Source organism: Amblyomma maculatum, chromosome 1, assembly GCF_055883805.1.
Source record: "Amblyomma maculatum isolate TAMU_Amacu chromosome 1, ASM5588380v1, whole genome shotgun sequence".
Taxonomy (NCBI): domain Eukaryota; kingdom Metazoa; phylum Arthropoda; class Arachnida; order Ixodida; family Ixodidae; genus Amblyomma; species Amblyomma maculatum.
In genome coordinates, this window is record NC_139344.1 from 221641884 (window position 1) to 221657055 (window position 15172).

The 15172-nt window shown below is 45.6% G+C and overlaps 1 long non-coding RNA gene across 1 annotated transcript; it reads left to right on the plus strand.

Moving 5' to 3' along the window:
• The first annotated feature begins 8696 nt into the window (after nucleotides 1-8696).
• On the plus strand, nucleotides 8697-13828 carry LOC146205685 (uncharacterized). The gene is made up of 3 exons (XR_014704240.1): nucleotides 8697-9102; nucleotides 9336-9401; nucleotides 13170-13828. It is a non-coding gene; the product is annotated as an uncharacterized LOC146205685 (long non-coding RNA).
• Nucleotides 13829-15172: the final 1344 nt, after the last annotated feature.

The following is a 15172-nucleotide window of genomic DNA, read 5'->3' on the forward strand; positions in this document are numbered from 1 at the left end:
GACATTCAGTAAGCATAGCGTCATCTGCTGGCCGTTAATAGTCCACATCGCTTCAATCTGAAGGGATATTTTAGCTCGTAATTTTGAGAAATACACACCTCCGAAAGATTGCGCGCGAACGGGGTAATTATTATGGTGACTCTCCCTCACTGCTGCAGAACATGAGCCACGAGATCTTTCTTGCACTCACGCCAGCCGACAGCAGAAAAACATTAATGCGATGAACCGAACATCCCGATTCTCTATGATTATTTTGTGTGAGGATGATGATGATTTATCGGTCAGCCCATTTGTAGCGATCGGACAGGCACCAGCATTCCCAACCAGAAGAGCAGATGCGGAGCCCTCTCGGGAGTGGGTGAAAACTTGTTGAAAACAAATGCACTTCAGTGACGTAGACGATCAGTAGGAGGCGAGGGCATCTATGCACCCTAGGCTTCAATATTGCTCTGGTAGTGCAGTGTCCCATATACCGAAACACTAGGCTTCAGTGACTGCAGCACCACCTGACGGCAGCTGGCAAATTAGAAGCGTTAATTTGGCCGCATTTCCTGCTTATGCATAACCTCTTTGGCCTGAATAACGCACCCTTGGCGCTCTATCTGCTTAGGCAGCAAAACGAACGATGCGACGTGGGCCGCACTAAGCGTTGAACTGTTGAAAACGTGCGGCGAGGCTATAGCTATGCATGTTTCCGTCGAAGAGGCAGCTGGATTGACTGAAGTCGACAGGAAATAAATTTTATTATTTAACAAAATTTGATGCTTGTATGACTGGCTGCGATACCTCGAAAACGCAGTCGAGCCGGATTTGCTGCCCGAAAAGAAAGATGAGCTATTTGCTTTGAATACCGTGAACGGTTTAGTGTACGCATGTTAATGGCTAATGGATAAGAGCCAGTAATATAAGGCTTTAAGCGACATCTATATGCGATGTTGTGTTTGTAGTGATTAAATGTATAGCGTAACCCTATTCCTTCCTTCCTTCCTTCCTTCCTTCCTTCCTTCCTTCCTTCCTTCCTTCCTTCCTTCCTTCCTTCCTTCCTTCCTTCCTTCCTTCCTTCCTTCCTTCCTTCCTTCCTTCCTTCCTTCCTTCCTTCCTTCCTTCCTTCCTTCCCTCCTTCCTTCCTTCCTTCCTTCCTTCCTTCCTTCCTTCCTTCCTTCCTTCCTTCCTTCCTTCCTTCCTTCCTTCCTTCCTTCCTTCCTTCCTTCCTTCCTTCCTTCCTTCCTTCCTTCCTTCCTTCCTTCCTTCCTTCCTTCCTTCCTTCCTTCCTTCCTTCCTTCCTTCCTTTTTTTGGTGCTTGAACGAAACAATAACGCTGCTACGTTTCCAAAGGTTCCTTGATCATAAAAAAATGCAGACGTAGCCCCCCCCCCCCCTCCAAATTCTGCCTAAAATAAATAAATAAATGAAACGTTCTTACCTATTAATCCGCCCACAGCTCCTATAGACAGCAGCAGCAGTTAATCTAATAAGCCACTAAACTAAACGACATGGAACTGGCATTTTTCGCAAGAGGCGGGCACGTGCATAATCAAGTTAGCTTAGCAAATGCTGTTGGGTGGAATAGTGCAACCAGACGTCAAACGAAGGAAAGAAACGGGCGGGAGACAAGCGGTGGGGCGTCGCATTTTGTCCCGTCATATTTCTTCGGCTGTCGTCTGACCCCGCTGTCATGCACGCACCGACAAGCCGGCTTCAGAAAGTAAAGCGCTCGGACATTTCGCGTAATCGCACTGTGAAAGGAAACTGCTTGTGAAAGCGCGCTTAAAACCGCCGAGTAACTAAATATGGGACTACTGCCTGCCTCATACATTGTATTGTGATCTTTGAGACAAGTTTAAAAAGAAAATATTACCAATAAGCAAAGCCAGAAAAGCGTCCCTGCTCTCGGGAAAGGAGTTCGGGTAACGGAAAACGTACAAACGGATGACGAAAAGATGCACGATAGGTCGAGGGCCGTCCCTGGTTTTATTTTCATTTTTTATTTTCGTTATTTTCGCTTCGTATTTTAGTTTTCGTTTCATTTTATTTTCGTTTTCAAAAGAAATAAGTCCTGCCATTCTTACCAGGTATCAATGGCTTCCATATTTATATTGTCGTGACGCTGGGACTAAGTCGACCCGGCCTTCACTTGGTAGTGTGCAGAGACTCTGGGTTGATGAAGGATTGAATCTTCGAAGTTGGTAAAATATATACAAGCAGGTTTAATGGCATTTTGAGAAAACTTACTTACATGAAAAAAAAGGGTATATCAGCAAAATGGCAAGCGTTAAGAGTTCATAGCGAGAAGCGTCTGGATGAGCCGTTTACCCAGGGCTCAGAGTGTCATTTCGTGCTCTGAAACGTCCTTAAATCCCCCTATGTCCAGCCCCTTTCTGAAGATGCTGACCAATCAGTTCCAGGGCACACCCCTCAGATATAGGCAACCAATCGATCACATCACAGCACTGATGGTCTGATGCACTGACTGGTCCAGTATTGCTTCGCCGGGCGTGGTCACTTGTTGGCGGGTAGAGCTTGGGAACGGGGAGTGGGTAAATTTCGATTCTTCTGCAAGGATTCGCTATATTGGTTCCGGCAAGTGGATTTCCTTCTCAGAGACCCAAGTGTACGTGCGCGCCACGAATACTGCTCCCAGCATTGTCCCTTTCCGGCAATTGCAACTCTTTCCTGCATTCACGGGAAATCCTCTAATGGCCGTAATCCTCATGTTCCTTTCTTCTCCTGTAGGTCAGCGGACGTGTCACTCCGATCGTCTCCTTTGGACAATAGGCATTCCTCACTTGACAATAGCGCCTCTCGACGGGAAGGGTGAACAGTTGAACAAAAGCACTTCCGGCTATTTCTCACAGGGCGACGTTTCTTTGTATTTTTCTTAACATTCCCTTGACAGGGCCAACTTGGAAGTTGTAGGGTCACGACAAAGCAAAGCATGCTCACACAAAAAGCTTCATGTGAACACGCTCACTCAGAGCCCTTGCACTAACAGCACATATCAATACCATGCCCACCGGCGCACAATAATGCGCGCAAGCGCGGACCATGCACGGTCACAACAGCCTCCTCCCTCGCCAGAAGAGTCACGGAGGGCAGCAGTCGCAGCTGCTGCATGAAGAGACGACTTAATGGCTTGCACAATGAACGCTTGAAGCTCGCTGTCGCTTGTCGCGTTGTCTTGATTGTCGTAGGTCAAATTGCTTGAGCTGTCTCTGAAACTCAACCACATGTCTAAGCAAGCACTCGGCTCCCGTTTGAAGAGACCAGGTCAAAAGAAAACTGCCATCGTTGTCCGAGAAAAGCCCACACTCAAGACGCTCAGGACCCACGTATGCCTAGAAAACCAAACGTGCTGCTTAACATAGTCCCATATATACAAGCGCACGAAAAAAAAAAAGACCCTGAGTATCAATTTGGATACATGGTGAGGAGCACCTCGGACCGCTTAAAATAGCGGCTAAGCGCGTCCGCATTGCTATTTAACTTCCCCTTTTTGTATCTTATTTCAAAATTGTACTGCTGTAAAATCAAGCTCCACCTCAGAAGGCGACTGTTCTTCGATGTCGCAGTTTGCAGCCAAGCCAGGGGACAATGGTCCGTCTCTACGGTGAATTTGGCCCCTCCAAGATAGCACTGCAATTTTTGAATGGCCCATACAATGCAAGCCCACTCTTTCTCTGACGCGCAATAAGCCCTCTCTCTAAAGCTCAGTTTTTTTTTTCTTAAAAGCTCCTGTGTGTTGCTTTCTTCTCCGCTGAGGCAAATCAAGTTGTCACCCATATCCTCGGCAAGGTTTAACGTTAGATTTACCACGGCTTCCCTCTGCACATAAGGCTTCATAAGATTGTAATGATAAATGCGCACTTATTTACGCCTACCGGGGATTTTCACTGCGTAGTTTGTGTTAGAAAGCTTTGCAACGACTTTTGCGGGTCCTTCCCACTGTACTTCGAGCTTATTCTGCTTTGAACCTCTCAGCAACATCACTTGGTCCCCATACGAAACGTCCTTTGACGGGCTGACTTATCATATTAGACTTTGGAACGAGCCTGGGCTGACTTCATGCTGGCCTCAACGAGTTCCTTAGTGTTATGTAAGCGATTCAGGAGGTTCAGAATAAATTCTACTACTGTTGGGTCTTCTCCGCGCCCCTCCCAGGCTTCGCGCACCATTCGCAAAGGTGAGCGCAGTCACCTTCCGTACACCAACTCGGCTGGGCTAAAGCGAAAAGTGCTGCAGCAGGCAGGTATCCCATTCGCGCTTGTTTTCATAGCACAGTCCCCTCAGGACGCGTTTGAGAACAGAATGCCATCTTTCTACGCTGTTGCTCTGCGGATGGTGGATCGAGCTGTGCACTACCTTAATGCCGCATCGCTCGAGAAATGAGGTGGTGAGGACACTTGTGAAAACGCTACCCTGATCACTTTGGACCTTGGAAGGGAATGCAACTCGTGAAAACACTGACAGCAGCGAATCCACTACACTCTCGGACGTCACCTCGCGCAGCGGAACAGCTTCTGGAAACTTTCTGGCTGGGCATAACATAGTGAGGATATAACGGTACCCTGACTCTGTCACAGAAAGTGGCCCAACTACATCTATTACTAACCGGTGAAACGGCTCGGTAATGATTGGTACTAACACCATCGGAGCTTTCCACTTATCTTGCGCCTTTCCAACCCGCTGGCACGTGTCGCATGACCGTACAAAATTTTCCGTGTCCTTAAAACATCCAGGCCAATAGTATTCTTGCAACAGCCTCTGCTTTGTTTTCCTTATTCCAAGGTGACATGACCATGAGTTGCCATGGGAAAGTCGCAGTAAGTCTTCGCGGTACTTTTGGGGAACGACTAATTGGTCCCGTTCTACTCCGCGCTTATCCTTGAATAAGCGATACAGCACTCCCTTTCTCATCTCGAAAGAACTATTCTTTGCTGTCTTAGTGGCGCGGTGGCGCTCCCTTATCTCCTGTATCTTGGGATCATTGGCTTGCTCCATAGCTAAGTCCTCTCGGGTTCCACTTAGAAGTCTCGTGAGATTACTAGACACTGGCGGCAAGAGGTTACTCTCAAGAACGTCCTCATTCCGCGTCTCATCAAGCTCACTTTCAAGTTGACTTATCTGAGATGCCTCGCTCTCGAAGTTTTCTGACCCGCTATTTTCCGCATCGACCACTGTTTTAACTGGCGTTTCCTCCGCTGTGGAATTTTCTGGAATGAGCAGTGTAGCTAATTCTCGCGCCTTTGAACGTGTTAAGGCTTGCACAACTCTGTCTCCGAAAAGGATGCCCCTCTTTCGCAGCAGCATGTCCGATTTGTTGGAAAACAAATACGGATAGCACTTAGGAAGCTTTCCTGAAACGGCAGCCTCGGTTGTTAACTCGCCGAAAGGGCCCTCGATGACCACGTTCGCGATTGGCAAGCACACACTCTGTTCCTCCACTACCTGGCGGATCCATGCACACTGTCCTGTATAGTCGGAAGGCGACACATACGCCGGATAGACAACATCCATCGTTGCGGCCGGATCGCGCAGTACCTTGCAAGGCTTCCCGTTGACTACTAGGTCATGCATGTAGGGTTCCAAAAGCTTCATGTTTTCATCGCAGTCACTGACATACGAGAAAGCAATTTTTTTCTTTCCGGCAGTTGACGGCAATGTGACCCTGCTCATTACACCTAAAGCATGTGAGCGGCTTCCTAGCCTGAAGCTTGTTCTTTGTGTTCTGCGCGTTGGTCACTTCCCCACTTTTCTCACTGCCGTCCTTTCTAGGGAGTTTGCCTGAAGAAGCCTTCCTTTCTTCGTTTGCAACTCTAGCAAAGTGCCTTTCCTGACGGTTATTCACACTCAACATGGGATTGCGGGGCCTATCCACTGCTGGGTTGCTGAATTGTCGGCGCGAAGCGTACTCCTCAATGAGTTCGGCAGCTTCAGTTGCCGACTTAATGCCGCCTCGGTCCTGTAACCAATTTCTTTTTCTGGGAGGCAGTTATAAAACTGCTCCAAAAGAATTCGCTCGACTACAGCGTCCCTATCACTGTAGGAATCAGTGCCCTTTAGCCACACGCCCAAATTAACTCTTAAATTGTACAGGAATTCAGGGTAACTCTCGTCCCTGGACTTAGTAGCGTTCCGAAAACGTTGTCTGAATGCCTCGGCGCTAAGCCTATACTTTCTCAGAAGGCAAGCCTTGACCTTCTCGTAGTTGTCCGCGTCCTCCTTGCTTAGCCGCGCGACAACTTCCGCTGCCTCGCAGGGCAGAACCGTCAATAATCTCTGAGACCGAGTGTCTCGCTGGAAGGACAGTTTTTCACAGGTTCGCTCAACGTTAGCCAGATACAGATATCACATATGGCTGCATGTACTTTGGCATCTTGAAATCTGCCTCCTTGTTGAGAAGAGTTACCGCTAGCTGGGGACAATTGCCCGACCTCTTGCTCAACTCTACTTCTAATTTCCGGAGCTCAATTTCTTGCTCCAGCCTTTTTGCTTCTCTCTTAATTTCACGCTCACGCCTATTTTCCTCTTTTTCCCGCTCTTTCTGCTATCCGAGCTGCTCCTCTTTTTTTTGTCCGATGAGGTTCCATGCTTCACTGAGCTCCTCATCATCGGTTCCCAAATCAGAGATTGCCTTTAAAATCAAGGGTTTTCGTGCCAAACCACTTGTATCAATTCTCAATTCCTCACACAATAGCAACAGTTCCGGTTTCTGCAGCTTTTGTAGGTCCATGATCTCTCCGAGTGTCGGCTACTTCCAAAAGAACTGTGCAAACTACCAAACCTAAAGGCGTTTCAACACTTTTTACCAGTTCTAAAATCTAACCCTGTTCTAGAACCTGGTCCACATCAGAAGAAAAGCCAAGCACTCACCCACACATGGGCCGATTGTTGCTCCTGCTTGTTGCTTGAGATGCCACCTCCGATCACCAGATGTTGTGGCTTGTAGCTTCAGATGCCACCTCCGATCACCAGATGTTGTGGCTTGTAGATTCTGATCCATCTCCAATCACCAGATGTTGTGGCTTGTAGATTCAGATCCCAACGCTGGTCACCAGTTGTCGTGACGCTGGGACTAAGTCGACCCGGCCTTCATTTGGTAGCGTGCAGAGACTTCGAGTTGATGAAGGATTGAATCTTCGAAGTTTGTAAAATATATACAAGGAGGTTTAATGGCACTTTGAGAAAACTTATTTACATGAAAAAAGGGTATATCAGCAAAATGGCAAGCGTTAAGAGTTCATAGCGAGAAGCGTCTGGATGAGCCGTTTACCCAGGGCTCAGAGCGTCATTTCGTGCTCTGCAACGTCCTTAAATCCCCCTATGCCTAGCCCCTCTCTGAAGATGCTGACCAATCATTTCCAGGGCACACCCCTCAGATATCGGCAACCAATCGATCACATCACTGCACTGATGGTCTGATGCACTGACTGGTCCAGTATTGCTTCGCCGGGCGTGGTCACTTGTTGGCGGGTAGAGCTTGGGAACGGCGAGGAGGTAAATTTCGATTCTTCTGCGAGGATTCGCTATATTGGTTCCGGCAAGTGGATTTCCTTCTGAGAAACCCAAGTGTACGTGCGCGCCACGAATACTGCTCCCAGCATTAGAGAGATTTAGCTTACCGGAGACGTATTACGTCTCCCGGAGACGTACAGACGTAGACGTATCGGACGCCTACTGCGCATGCGTGAAAACTGCCGATACGTACAGGCGCTGGAGACGTACTCCGGAGACGTATGCCGCGTGACGTCCAGCTTGCCGTAATCTCGCGAGATCTCACGAGATTTCAGCAGCCATGGAGCCAAGCCGCCAAGCGCCGATGGGATGGTGCTACGAGTGCTTGTAGAGTGCTGCTGTGCGCAACGGGCCACATAGTTCTTCCGTTTTCACATTAGCGTCATCAAATGCTGTAATACCCTTGCCCCGGCCGTGCCAAGAAAACATCATGCGCAAGCGTTTCAGTCCGGCGGACGACCAGCAAGTAGCTCGAGATCGCCACCATCCTGTACATACACTGTACAGCGCAGGGAGAAGGCGCCGTCGAAAGAAGTTGCAACGATTTCTAGGGATCCGCCGACGGCGAACGAGCGCTCGCTCCGCAATGAAGGCGTTCGCAAAGGCCTTTGCAAGCCATCCAGCGTCAGAAAAAAAAAAAAAAATGATTCTGGTAAGTCACTACCCTCTACCTTCTCTGTTCAGACTATCGGACTGGACAGCGGACTGTCCGAGCGGAACAATTAGTTATCATGTGACGAAAACGGCACTTTCGAGTAGCTCGGAATGGCAGTGACTCGGCGCCTGCCGATCGCGTGCGCTCCGAGTAGGAGTGGTGGTGGATGATGCTTTCCCACGATACATACGGCCCGCCCGTCTGAACACCGCCTAGTCGATTGCTGGGGAATAGCAGCGCAAAGTCAAAAGCCACTTATGTTGTGCGAATTAGATACATGATATTTCAGCATTTTTCCTAAGCATGGCTCGAGTTGCATAATATAATACACGTCGTGTAGCTGCTTTTGTTTACATGTGCATGTAAATGTGCACAGCCACCAGGAGCCACAATAAATGAAAATTGTTTGCAAGATGATTTACTTTATCTTCTGGCACCATTAGCTAATAGCACATGCTGAATGCAGTGCCGAAGCCAAATATTGCAAGAGGTCATTTATTATTTTTTTTTTTTTTGCTCCAAGCTTATGAACTTGTGTCCCTGTGTCAGCACGTGAAATGAAGTGCGCCAATATTTTATGCTGTTGGACAAAACATTCAGGCACTGGAAGTCCTATTAGCATTTACAAGTCGCAGAGGCTGAACTGGTTTGCTCATTGTGTTATAAAAACACCTGAAAATTAAAAAAGGATCCTTGTTAAGGACCATTGCATTGAATGAAGGCAACAGTGTCTGCGTCGTGGCACTGTTCTAGTGTCCTGGCACAACTTTCAGCTGCACAATTAGATCCTGTATTATGTTGGCAAGTTAATTACCAATAATCTGTGCCTCATATGGTTATTCCCTTTCAGATGAAATGAGCCTGCAAGTGCCTGAATGACATGGTGCCCAGAGAGACTCATGATGATGAAAGCAATCATGGCAACTCCCGGAATAGTAAGCGACAACACTTCTTATATTACTTTCTTCGATGTTCTTGTTGAACATGTTACAGCTATTTACAAAGCACTGCAATGTTCAGTCTTGATTCTCTTACTGCAGTGTACAAGGTGTAGCCAGAGTGCTAAAGTAAGCTCGTGCATGTTGTTATGCACCGGAAAACAGCCCAAGATCTCATGGCTGCAGAAATAATTATTTCTTTCATTTGTTTGCTTGCTTCCATGGCACAGCCACAAGTCTGCACAGTGTGGAGCCGCTGCCGTCAACACCAAGCCTACAGTCAGTGCCCCTGAGGGGTGAGGACATATTTACGTTATTTTGAGCAGCACCAATTTGTAAAAAGTTTTATTTATCTCAATGCCTTAACAACTTACTATAGTTTAAAACTCAAGACTGCTTAGTACAACTGCACTAGAACCTAGTTGTTAGCTTTTGCATTCATGCCAAAACTATGCACGGACCAGCAGCAGCAACAGTGCATTATACAAAATGCAATGGTCTATGAAAGCAGCGATAAATTAAATAAATGAGTAGGAGAACAAATTATTCACAAATTTTCATGTTCATGGTGCACACTCACGAGACCATCGCAATGCTTTGTGTATTGTTATGCTTGTCTCAGACTGTTTTGAACCTACACTCCATTTGGTGGCATGACTGAGTCTTCGGTTTGAGAGAAGAATGACGTTTCGAAGATGAGAGAACAAAAACAATGAAATTTGATTGCACTTCTGCAGCCTTATGTACATACTTCAAAGGTCTTAACAGCAAAAGGTCAAAAGCAAGTTCATAGCAATGGTAGACTATTGAGCCTCTTGCCCAGGGCTATTGTTTTTTTTTTTACTCCACAAGAAACCTTTAAACAATCAATCCAGCCCTCTTACAGAACTTTGGCCAATAAAACACGGCACATCTCTCCGGGTCAATCAGCCAGTCAATCAAAAGGTATTGGTAAGCAATGTTCCTGCAGTCATACCTTGGGAACAGGCGAGGAGACATAGAAACTTCCCTTTTCATTTCGATAGCGTTGCAAGTCGAACAAGGAGTCTGTCTGCCAGAAAAACACAGGGCATGTCTGATGCCACATACAGCGGATCAAAACAGCATCTGTAGAACTCAACTCCTAATGGATCAGTGTAATGGTTTTATGGCCATGTCTCTTCTCCCAAACAGCCACCGTATCTTCCTGTGTGGTGTGCCATCAGGCACCCCTCTCCAGAATGTATTCATCATCGGGCAAAGCGTGGGAAGTTACCACATGCGTTTTCTTTTTGCGGCTTCACACTTTTGTGTGATGTTTGCCTGGACGCGTGATGCATTTCCAGCTCTTAGGTCATTGCAGCATGCTGCTGTGCATGTGCATAATCAACGCAAAAGCTCAGAAGTAATATTTTATAGAGACATTTCTACCGCAATTACCCATTTGGTGAATTTTATTTATCCTCAAGAAAAGGATGGCAAAATTATATTATTGTTTACTCCACCCGCCACTGTGGTCTTAATGCATTGGTTGATGTGAAAAAATTTGTTTTCAATGTGCATCAGAAGGAGCGTTCACTGACATAAAATAACATCAAATACCACGGAAAATATTTTGCATATGCCAGCAACAGGCAAGTCCCAGTGTAGATTGCTGTTGAACGTGACACTTAGTATTCTCTGCGAGCCTACAATTGTAATGTTCCGGCTCTCATTGCTGACAGCACGATTAAAAAAAATTTTTTTTTTCTGGGAAAATAATTAGCGTTGTCTTTGAACAATTTATATTAAGTTTGTTTGATTGAAACCACAACAATAATGTTAACAGGAAGGCTTTGCTTTGCTTTGTCAACGTGTCTGCATCTGTGCTCGTCATAATAGAACAGTCATCTGCATGTTGTGGTGGCAAAACTAATAAATATCCAACAGGTGCAAGGTAGGTGGCAACTTATCCGCAAAGATGACGGCCTGGAGTCATTGGACATGGGCGACGTCAGCTAGTCGGATTAGACCTAGCAGAGTTTCAGGGCGTGAGCTCGACAGTAGTTTCCCAAAATTATTTTTTGTCTCTCGATTTATATTTTAGATTTCTGGACATGCCCATATCATATGTACCAGATCCACCCTATATATGTACGACAAATTTAATGGATATGTCGATGTGGGCAATGTCTTTGATGAACACTTTCAACAACAGTGGCCAAAGCAGGCTTCCTTGTGAAACACTGTTAGTGACTGTTAGATCGTTCAAATGGTGATTAGTCAGGCATGCTATTTGTGTTTATTCTCCTCTCCTTCGGGGCAAGTGCCAAGGGATATACCCTACAACCCGTGAGCAATTTTGTTCACAACTATATAATCACACCAGGTAGATTGCTACAATGAGAATTCACTGCCTTTTCTTTTCCTTTATTTTTTTCCATGAAATTCTAGTTTAAGATTTGTAATTATCAAAATACCCAATTGCTTGTCCATGAACCTTTTGTACTTGCTATATACCATGGCCTATTCCCCGCCGTGGGTATGTGCCATTACCACTAAAGACAGTCATCCATGGGTCTGATACATAGGTCAGGGGTGGAAGCAGGCTCAAACATTTTGGAGCAGCTTTGGGAGCAGCGAGACGAGTTTTGGAGCAGCTTTGGAGCAATGAGACAAGAGTTTTGGAGCATTTGAATTATGTTTTGGAGCAGGTTCCTAAGGTCAAATGCCTCTGATAATTGTAGCAATTGTTTTTCTCTTTCTGACAGAAAAAGATGAGCTCTTCCTTTTTATGCAAGTTCAATGCCTCTCCAACTTCGCACTCATTTCTGACAAGACAACGGCCAACAACTTGGAGCAGACTAGCAGCAAACAAAATGCTTGCTGGTGTGCTTTATAACTGAACACCTAGTGTGACCTTGTGACCTAACGCATTTGCCTATTCTGACTTGACAGATTCAAATGTCACATTTACCACTTCAATGCACTCAAGCAATGCCACTAATTTGGAGCTCAGATTAATGGCCATGACATTTCTGCTATCTTGTGCATATCCCTTTTTGATCCTATGCCTGTGCTGATAAATTCCTGAGCAGTGGTCAGTAGTGCCTTCAGGAAACGTAGATGGCACTGAAGGGTAGCCTTTTCATCCTTCAGCATTTTTACTTCACTACCTCCTTCCAATAGTTCTATCATTCTTTGCTTGAGCAATGCTGGGGCTCATTTGTTAAATCTTGGCAATAGGCCCTGTATGGCTTTCCAACACTCTTGAGACGCTTCCTAGTGAGTGACATCTTTGGAGTACCAACCCATAATGATTCAAGTATGATTTTGTCTGCTGTAGGCCCGGCAAGCTTGTTACTGAAAAAGAGGCTCGATAAGTGCCTGCTTGTTCTTAGACCACAACCATTAGAATAACTCATGTGGTTTTTCCAGTCTGACAAGCTTCCTTCCGAACGACTCACGGCTTCCTTCCGAACGACTCACGGTAGTTTGCGCCTATCTGCTTCGCTTGCTTCGCTTGCTGCTCTTGCTTCTCTCTCCACCGGCGATTCAAAAGGCTGAGAGGAGGTGCTACGTCACATGCACAGTGCATTTGTTTTGCAATTATCTCCAATCGCCAGTGACTCATATTAAATTTACTTGCAAACAAATATTTATTATGCCACATGCTTCCTTCCCTTACAAAAATTTCGTTTGTATTAAGCCCAGTGCTAGATGCGTTATATCTTTGCTACTGGTGCAAAGACATTGTTTGCGTGTTGCACTAAATATGATGGTAGAACATTAAAACAGCCAGTTTGGAGCAGTTTTGAAGCAATATTGCATTTTGGAGCAGGATAGAGCAGGAAAAGCAGTTTGGAGTAGAATGGAGCAAATGGAGCGGCAATCCCACCCCCGATAGGTGCATTCACAAGGAGACTGCTGCACTTCTGTGCCATGATATAGGGGTATGCCATATGCCCAGACATTTCATGAATAATCATGTGCGTAGTTATTCACTGCAATGCCAGCTGGAGAGCACAATTAAACAACCTCCAGCTTTCTCATAACAGCTTTAATTTTACAGTAATTTCTGTGAACACTGCACCTTTTAATTCCAGGAAGGTAGAAGAATACAACACGGATGTTTTATGGACGAACACTGCCCCGTGTGAAGATGGACATGTGAAGATCAGCTGGTGAAATCTTGGCAATCAGTTGACAAGATGCTGATTGCACTGATGAAAGAATGAAAGTTATTTATGCTGGCACTATATCACATTGCAGATAGCACCAGTTTATTTTCTCCAAAACTCTCTCGACCATGTTCACTTTGCCAAATAAATCCCAAATACATTTTTGCAACACAAATGCTGTCGGTGTGTTTCTGTTCTTGCATTTTATGGTGCATAAGTAGCTAAGGCTACAGTTTCGCAAATACAGGTCCAAAATTATCTGCAAAAGGCATTACACTAATTTTAAATTGCATATTTTAAGAAATATTTGCATTGTTAGAATTGTAAACATATGCAATGACTCGAAAAAAAAAATATGTGCACAACCTCTCTCAAGTGAGCCTCAGCTACAACGTTGAAAACACTGTTAGTGTGGTCACCACTTCACCAAAAGGAATTCAAAATGTCCCGTTACATAGTGGTAATTGCTAAAAGCATATCATAGATTAGTGTTTCTCAAATAAGGGCTCACGAAGTGATTTTCAGGATCCATGAAACCCACAGCTGCAAAAAAAAAACAAAAGAAAGATATGCGTGATAGCTTCGGCCTGACTAGACACAGTTTTGCAGGGTTAAAATCTAGCAGATTCAAAGGCGACTTTAGTTTATGAAAAAAAAAAAAAAGAGTGCGGAAACAGAGGGAGAGGGCATCTGTGGCATTCGTTGATGCCAACGTTGGTAAAACTCGAGCTCTGGCTGCACTACTGGGTGGGGCTACAATGCAAAGCGTCTCGGGCATGATGACAACATGACAGCTCAATGAGAGTACAATTAATTCAGTAGTGTACAGAAAACTCTGAATAATGACTCTAGCAGTACATGCGATCAATGAATATATGAGCTGTGAATTAGCGGCATGAAGTGAAAAGCCATAAAATGGCATCATCACTTTTTGCATCTGGTAGCACAGGTTCTCACTGAAGCCGTCAGACGGCCTGACGAAGACAAGCTGTGGTGGTTCGCCGCCTCGTTCGCCAAAGCAGATGGCACTTCACACATATAGACACTTTTATAACTCAGATGCCACCTTTCCTTAATCTAGACAATACACAAACGCACACACAGCCGTTCGGGTGAAACACTAGAGACGGCCCACGCGGCACAACTCAAGTACAGCATTCAGACTGGTGGTCTAGTGCATATTTGCGGTCACAAGCATCTCGTGCCACTAACAGTTCAAAGTCAGCGTTGGGAACAAGTGAAGCCATTGGTCCGGAGCACAGCTGTCAGGTGTCTACCGGTAGACGGTCACGCAGTCAAAGGAGCATGGGAGACAACGCCGAACCAAAGTCATCGCGTCCTTTCAGTTCGCCAAGTAGCGAGATGGCAAACCGAAGCTGTCATATCGCTGCACACAACACTCAGGCAAAAACCCCTGGATTTGAACACGAACACTATCACACACCACCCTAAACGCCACCATGCACACACCATGTCATGCTGAACACTGTGAGACGAGAACAACGAGAAAGTAGTCATGCACTGCTGCAATCAATCGAGATAAATATTGCTGCATCTCACATAAAAAAAAAATTCATAAAGCTGCATCTCGGCATAACAGCGTCAACAAATGAACAGCATAAATCTTTGGGTAGCATTGTTGCATGCAGTGATGCTCATCTTGGAAATGGAGTAACTGTTCTAGAAAACACGGACAACAGAAATAGAAGTGGACATGGACGTACACAGGCTCACAACTGTATTTTACTAACCGAAAGAGGACATATATACAGCAAGCAAAAGTATAGCATTGAGCATGCGGTTTTGTGCACTTTATATGTGTCATCTTTACTTAGTAAAATCCAGTTGTGAGTCTGCAAGCCTCCTGTCCACTTGTTTCTGGTGTCCAAGTTTCCTAGTGCACTTACCCTATTTACAAGATATGCACC